This window comes from Bos indicus, chromosome 2 (genome assembly GCF_029378745.1).
Source record: "Bos indicus isolate NIAB-ARS_2022 breed Sahiwal x Tharparkar chromosome 2, NIAB-ARS_B.indTharparkar_mat_pri_1.0, whole genome shotgun sequence".
NCBI lineage: Eukaryota > Metazoa > Chordata > Mammalia > Artiodactyla > Bovidae > Bos > Bos indicus.
The window spans coordinates 7,592,490-7,601,102 of record NC_091761.1 but is presented as its reverse complement, the minus strand read 5'-3'; the positions used below and the strand labels follow the sequence as shown (position 1 = coordinate 7,601,102).

At 38.0% G+C, this 8,613-nt stretch overlaps 1 pseudogene; it reads right to left on the bottom strand.

Moving 5' to 3' along the window:
- Positions 1-1,156: 1,156 nt before the first annotated feature.
- LOC139186526 (tigger transposable element-derived protein 1-like) lies at positions 1,157-8,407 on the bottom strand (annotated as a pseudogene).
- Between the last annotated feature and the right edge of the window lie 206 nt (positions 8,408-8,613).

The window sequence follows — 8,613 nt, the reverse complement described above, 5'->3', positions numbered from 1 at the left end:
CCACTGAACCACCAGGGAAGCCCCTATTTGGGCTATTTTTAAAGTGAGAATTAGCAAGTTTTAAGTTAGATTAGAAAGACAATCTTCATTACCTTCCCACTAGTCTTAACATTGGAACAGTGTTAAGGAAAAACTTTTTCCAGGACAGTAGATTCTTTCAAAAAATATTCTTTATTACAATGTGTTTCAAAAATATGACTTCTAGGAATTTATCCTAAGGGAAAAAAAAAAAAAAAACCCTAATAGACACTGATACTGTTGGAGGCATTGTATGAAATAATGGGAAAATGATGGACTCTCGAGCAAGGCTGCCGGAGCTCACATCTTATGACCGCCTCTTCCTAGCTGTGTGAACATCACTGTGCCTCAGTTGCTCATCTGGCAGTAAGTATAGCCACAGGGTTGTTATGAAGGTTAAATCAGTCCAAGTGGAAATGTGGTAAGAAGATCTAGTGCTAGCTGTTATTATATGCAAATATCCCATATTCATATTTTTAACAGCGAAAGTTATAACAAACTTAATGTTTAAAGATACTGGAATGATTAAATACATTATAGTCCACATATGTTGGTGATGGGCAGGGAGGCCTACGTGCTGCAGTCCATGGGGTCGCAAAGAGTCGGACACGACTGAGCAACTGAACTACTACTACTACCGCGTACTGCATTCTGAAACCACTGTAAGGGCTTCAGTTAATAGAAAATAGTAAGAAAATTTTACAAATATAAACATTCAAATCCTTTATTAATTCTAGAAAAAAAACAGGAGTTACACATGAGAGACATGATTATAACATTCAACATGTCTATGTATAATGTAGATAATCTAGGTATAATGTAATCTAAGTATAAAGTAGATACTAGATATTGAACTAATCAAAAGTGCAAATTAACTAAGGCATATCTTGGACATATTGTGGGCTTGGTTTCAGATCACTATAATAAAGCAAATATTGCTATAAAGCAAGTCACACTAATTTTTATGGTTTCCAAGTGCATAAGTTATATTTACAGTATTCTGTAGCCTAACTGTGCACTAGTATTGGCTAAAACAAATGCACATACCTTAGTTAAAAGTGCTTTATTGTTGAAAAATGCTAACCATTGTGTGAACTTTGGCAAGTTTGTGCTGGTGGAGGGTCTTGCCTTGTGATGACTACTGAATAACCAGGATGGTGGTTGCTGAAGGTTGGGCTAGCTTTGTCAATTTCTTAAAATAAGACAACAATGAAATTTGCCACATTGATTGACTCTCCATTTCACGAATGATTTCTCAACAGAATGTAATGATTTTGACAGCATTTACCTACAGAACTTCTTTCAAAATTGGAGTAAGTCCTCTCAAAATCGGCCACTTCTTTATCAACAAAGTTTATGTAATATTCTAAATCCTTTATCGTCTTCTCAACAACCTTCACAGCATCCTCATCAGGTGTAGATTCTATCTCAAGAAGCTACTTTCTTTATGCATCCCTAAGAAGCAACTCTTCCATTTCCTAACATTTTCAGATTGCAGCAATTCACTCTTATCTTCAAGCTCCACTTACAATTTTGCTTCTGCTGCTATTTTCACCATGCCTGCAGTGTTTTCACCATGCCTGCAGTTACTTCATCCACTGAAGTCTTGAACATTTCAAAGTCATCCATGAGGGTTGGAATCAACACCTTCCAAACTCCTACATAAAGCTGACATTTGGATCTCTTCACGAATGTTCTTCACGGAGTCTGAAACGGTGATCCTCTTCAGAAGGTTTTCAATTTACTTTGCCCAGATTCATTGCAGAAATCACTATCAACCACAATGGCAGCCTTACAAAATTTCAAGAATTAGATTTGAAACTCAAAATTACTTATAATCCATGGGCTGCAGAATGGATGTGTTAGCTGGCATGAAAACAATATTATCATTATATATCTCCATTAGACCTCTTGGGTGACTAGCTGCATTGTCAGTGAGCAGTAATATTTTGAAAGGAGTCTTTCAAAACTGAAGACATGGTGGAAAAGCAGCAGAAGCATAATTACAATTGGAGCCTGAAGATGAGACTGAATTGCTGCAGTCTTACAACAACAAACAAACAAAAAAGGCCCCCAGTCGTGTCTGACTGTTTGCAACCCCATGGACTACACAGTCCATGCGATTCTCCAGGCCAGAATACTGGAGTGGGTAGCCTTTCCCTTCTCCAGGGGATCTTCCCAACCCAGGGATCAAACCCAGGTCTCCCACATTGCAGGCAGATTCTTTACAAGCTGAGCCACAAGGGAAGCCCGATTCCACAAGGGAATCTTACAATAAATGTTAAAAAATGAAGAGTTGCTTCTTGTGGATAAGTAAACTAGTTTCTTGGGATAGAATCTTCACCTGGTAAGGATGCTGTGAAGATTGTTGAGAGGAATCTTTCGCAATAGGAAAGAAATCTTTTCTGAACGGTCTCAACTTTAAATATTCAATGAACCGTGTTGCCAATAGATGTGCTGTCATCCAGCACATCTATGTGTTTCATTTATAGACAAGGCAGAGTAGGTTTAGCATAAATCTTAAAGGTCTTAAGAGTTTCAAATAGGTAAATAAGCATTGGCTTCAACTTCAAATCCCCCACTGCATTAGACCCTAACAAGAGAGCCAATCTGTCCTTTCAAGCTTTTTTTGATTTTAAATTAATTTATTTTTAATTGAAAAATAATTACTTTACAGAATTTTGTTGTTTTCTGTCAATCCTCAACATGAATACCTCAACATAGGTATTACTTTGCCAACAAAGGTCCATCTAGTCAAGGCTATGGTTTTCCCAGTGGTCATGTATGGATGTGAGAGTTGGACTGTGAAGAAAGCTGAGCACCAAAGAATTGATGCTTTTGAACTGTGGTGTTGGAGAAGACTCTTGAGAGTCCCTTGGACTGCAAGGAGATCCAACCAGTCCATTCTGAAGGAGATCAGCCCTGGGATTTCTTTGGAAGGAATGATGCTAAAGCTGAAACTCCAGTACTTTGGCCACCTCACGCGAAGAGTTGACTCATTGGAAAAGACTCTGATGCTGGGAGGGATTGGGGGCAGGAGGAGAAGGGGACGACAGAGGATGAGAGGGCTGGATGGCATCATGGACTCGATGGACATGAGTCTGGGTGAACTCCGGGAGCTGGTGATGGACAGGGAGGCCTGGCATGCTGCGATTCATGGGTTTGCAAAGAGTCGGACATGACTGAGTGACTGAACTGAACTGAACTGAACTGATACATATATCCCCTGCCTTTCAAACCTCCAAGCTTTGAAGCCAGGCAGTGACTTCACCTCTTTTGCTGTGAAAATCTTAGGTATTATTTTTCCCAATATAAGCTGGTTTCATTGTTTATCTTAGCTAGATCTTATGGATAACTTGCTGCAGCTTCAACAACAGCATTTGCTGCTTTACTTTGTACTTTTATGATATGAAGTTGGCTTCTTTCCTTAAACCTCATGAAGAAACTTCTGTTATCTTCAAACATTTCTTCTGCAGCTTCCTCATTTCTCTCAACCTTCAAAACATTGAAGAGAATCAGGCTCTTGTTCTGGATTAGGCTTTGGCTTAAGGGAATATTGTGGCTGGTTTGATCTATCTAGATCACTAAAACTTTCTCCTTATCAACCATAAGGGTGTTTCACTTTCTTATCACTTGTGTGTTCACTGGAGTGGTACTTTCTATTTTTTTCAAGAACTGTCCCTTTGCATTCACAACTTGGCTAACTGTTTGCTTCAAGAAGACTAGGTTTCTGCCCATCTCAGCTTTGGACATGACTTCTTTACCAAGCTTCATCATTTATAGCTTTTGATTTAAATTTGAGAGACACGTCACTCTTTTCCTTTCCTTTGAACACTTAGAAGCCACTATAGGGTTATTAACTGGCCTAATTTCAGTATTGTTGTGTTTCAGGGAATGAGTAGGCACAAAGAGGGAAAGAAATGAGGGAAAGGCCAATGGGTAGAGCAGTCAGAACACATACAACATTTATGGATTAAGTTTTCCATTTTATATGGATGTGGTTCATGGTGTCTCAAAACAGTCAACAGTAACATCAAAGATTTCCTGGTCACAAATCAAGGTAATAAATATAATAACAATGGAAACATTTGAAATATTGCTGCTGCTGCTGCTGCTGCTGCTGCTGCTGCTAAGTCACTTCAGTCGTGTCCGACTCTGTGCGACCCCATAGACGGCAGCCCACCAGGCTCTCCCATCCCTGGGATTCTCCAGGCAAGAACACTGGAGTGGGTTGCCATTTCCAGTTACCAAAATGTGACACAGCAAATGCTATTGGAAAAACTGAGCCGATAGACTTGCTTGACACAAGGTTGCTACAGAATTTCAATTTGTAAAAATAAGCAGTATCTTCAAAGAGCAGTGAAAAGAGGTAAGCTTGTATGTTGGAAAGAAGGATACTTAAGTAAGATGCAATTAAGTGGGAGAAACTAAATCTACATCTTCCACAGTGGTAAGTAAAGCTTACAATGGGAAATCAAAAAGTAAAAAATTAAGCTTGTTATTCACAGAGTATAAAATGTATTCATCAGTATACAATAAGACTAATGCAGCATTAATAAGGCTCTTATTTACCACTTTCATGCCAGGACACCCTGTCCTAAGTACTTTTCTGAATTTATTTCTGCAAAAGTAGAACAAAGGCCAATTATCTAGACACTTCTGAATAGCTCAGGCTAACAGACCCTTAGATCAATTATGGGTCATATTTGATGGGCCCTAAAACAGAAATGAACACAACATGCTTAAAAAACCGAAAGAAGGCTCATGTGGTTTGTGCACTATGAAATAAATTTTATAATACAAAATTCAGAGGCTATTCAGGTGTGTGATGAGAATAAAACTTTCAAAAGATAGCTGAACGCTACTTTATGACGTCTGTTATGTGAGTGAAAAATCAGTATGTATATATTATTGCAGATTATCATTAGGTACAGACAAATTAAGCCTCATGAATACAGGAATTATGGATTGAAGCTGTAGGGAGAACCATATATTTCTTTTTTTTTTTTTTTTTTAGTATTCCTAAACTAAGCCAAAATATAGAAACTTATGCTCCTTGAGAAGTAGTGGCAAGAAAGAACGTTCCTATCCTTCCATGTCATTCTCGCATACCTACATTGATTGCTGAATCTGCAAGCGGTATTGTGGCATGCAGAGCTCCAACTTCTTTCTACCTCTGTGCTCCATGAAGTAAGTGAACTTAGGTTACAGGTCATGCTAGACTGGAGTTCTGCCTGACTTGCTGCTGGTTCTTAGGGTCTCATTTAGTCTAGAGAAAACCTTCATACCTCATGTAGCTGCCTAAGAAGTTACAACAAAAGATGTAGAATAACCCAGCTGACACCTACATAATATAAACTGCTGGATTAGAATCTCTATAGCAAAAATCCAAAACAGAACAGCATAAAACAGAAACATTCAAAAGGTCTTCTTGGTATAGTTTTTGCCATGTATGCTCATGTCATAATCAAAGGGTTAATTTGAATTTCCAAAGAAAACAAAATTTTCTAAACCACTAAATTGTATTATGTACCTACGAAACAACTTGCATGACAAGAACTTCCTATAAATTTTGTACTCTATATCCCTGAGAGAGTATTCAATTTAACTCAGTTTTTGTTTGATTGTTTTCTTGTATTGTCCTCAGCCATTCGTTGAAGTCTTATGTACCATCACAATTTGGTTACCATAACCAGGGAAATACATTGTAGGATGCGTTGGGCCCATACATAGAGAGAAGCATGTATAGTGTAAGTAGCAGAAATCCTAGGAATCCTTACCTTGGGCCTGCAGGAGGTGACCTAAGGGCAAAGCTTGTTAAAGGCCCAGATGCTAACTGTAAAGTTAGCAGCATTGAAGATGGATTTGTCTTGTAAGTAAGAATTCCAGGAATTATTAGGAAATGGGGTTCTGTTAAGACTCAGATATTCTAAAAATGTTTTTCCTTAATGCCTGAACATTATATAAAATTGTGAATTTTGAGTTCTGCAAAATGTGACTAGAACAAAAGTTATATTAATTAGTTTGTATTCATGATATTCCTTACTCAAAGAGAATATTGCTGTTACCAGATTAATATTTCTTTTTTTCCTCTCCCTGAAATTAAAAAGATTCTAGCTTATTAAAGATTGACTAAATTGACTTTCATAATAGAAGACAGGAAAGAAAAGGAAGTGGAGGAAAAGAAAAAAAAATATTTGTTGGGGATGGAGGAAGAATGATGACTATACATGTCATCATTATAAGAAGGGTGTTGTAAGGGGAATGTTATAAATATTGATGAGAATGATACATTTTGATTCTCTTCAGAATTCTCTGAAAAATATAAGCCAGTGGTTTTCAACTGTCTTGAAAACAGTTTAGTTGCTGAACTGTATCTGCTTGACTTCTAAATGATTTGGACACACCTACTAATCTAAGTAACATTGCATCTGTAAATCAGTAGATAAATTTATTTATACCTATAGATAGCTAACTCTATTTCACTTTAGCAAAATATTCATAAGCATTGCTATAATATATACAGGATGGAAACTGAGAAACAGCTCAGCAATAATTTTTCTAACAACATTATTGCCACCAATCTCAAGCTGATTAATTTATCCAATACTTAGCCATGCATCTCTACAAATTTTTCTTACTTAAGAATCCTTGGAACAGTATGTTGTATTTTTATGCTTTAAGTTCTCTTGATACTGAAACTGGATTTGCCTTTCAGGAATCATCTGGTAACTTTGGGCTATAGTAATTCTAAGCCATCTTATGCATTCTATAAACTAATAAGCTACTAAAGAAAATTCTCATATACAAAATTTTGAAGCCAGCTGCTTTCCATTTTCATGTTTCATGTACAAACTTGCTTACAAGGCACCAAAATAGAATTATGTGACTCATAAGGAAATACTTTCTCATATTCTGAAGACTGTTAGAAAATAGTCATTGACCATGGCCAACTTATTTTCTTGGAGAAGGAAGACAAATTCATGAAGTAATATAGCTCACGTGAACTTTTGGTTCACACTTTTCTAGAAACAAGACTTTAAAATATATATTACTCTAATACCACCTCAGAGCTAAGTTCTTTTCTGCAATCTGGGTTAATTCACTGCTTATCTCTTGCTGCATCATTTCCAAAATTGTTTAGATTCCTATTTAGCTTGACTGCTTATATGTGAATACAGTTACTATTGCTGTACCTTCAAGAAAGACCTTGCCATTTAGTTGCAATTTTAGCTGACAGCCTCCGGCTGTTAGTGCCTGAAGGATGGGCCTCACTTTCAAGCCAAGGTCAAGTACTCTCAGAGTAGCTCCCTGTCAATGACTGGGCAGAATGAGGACAGCAGAGCCTGGCGATTTCTGCAATGAAAGACTTACCTGATGTGCCAGCTGTGCTCCTGAGTTATCCTTTGGGTTGACTAAGATTGTCATAAGTGCGTTATAATCCGAGTCTCTCTCTGCCCAGTCCTGCTTCCTATGATCCTGGGGGTTATCTCTCACTAAATCTCTTACACTACTAACTTCATTTCAGCATCTGACCAGAGATTATGAAAGACTCCATACATCCAACGTCAAAAATACATGTCTGAACCTTATTTGCACAGTTGATGATGTGAGAGGAAAGAACTTTGGACTCATAGCCAGAGGTTATGGGTTTAATTCTTGTTGCCTACATTTTCTAACTTTCTGCCTGGCGAAATCATTTAACCTGTCTAGTAATTAGTGTCTTCATCAGTAAAATAAGTAAATATCTCCTTGTCCAGATGATAGTTTGAGGCTAAAACGAAAGCATGTATGGTGATGGGATTTTGAGAAATGCTCTAATACTTGTGTTTATTCCCTGGCGGCTCAGATGGTAAAGAATCTGCCTGCAATGCAGGAGACCTGGGTTTGATCTCTGGGTTGGGAAGATCCTTTGGAGAAGGGAATGACAAGCTATTCTTGCCTGGAAAAATCACACGGGCAGAGAAGCCTGGTGGGCTACAGTCCATGGAATTGCAAAGAACTGGACATGACTGAGTGATTAACACTAATAGTGTTGAGTGAAGCAAATGATCATCAAACTGTAACTTGTTGTTTTCAGATCTCACTCTCATCCCATCCTGTCAGTATTTTTGTCCTTAAGGTATTAGAGAAATGGATCCGTTCATACACTGACACTCATCATGCTTTAGAAAATATTATTTCTCCAGTCTTTTAAGGCATAGTGGGTATATCTCCAGGTCATCATTTGTACAAAAATGTCCAAGCAGAGTGACAAAGTGCTGAGAAATCAAACATGAATAATATAGGATTTCTGCACTTACCTTTCTCCAAGTCTAGTGAGGAAATCTGCAAAGTCGACAGTCACAGACGAACTGTCAGAAAGAGAAGTAGGTACATAAGCTACCATGATAGCACAAGGAAGTGTGCTTAGTCACGCAGTCGTGTGTCTGACTCTTTGTATTCCCAAGGACAGTAGCCCACCAGGCCCTTCTGTCCATGGGGATTCTCCAGATAAGAATACTAGAGTGGGTTGCATGACCTTCTCCAGGGGATCTTCCCAACCCAGGGATCAAACCCAGGTCTCCCGCATTGCAGGCGGATTCTTTACCATCT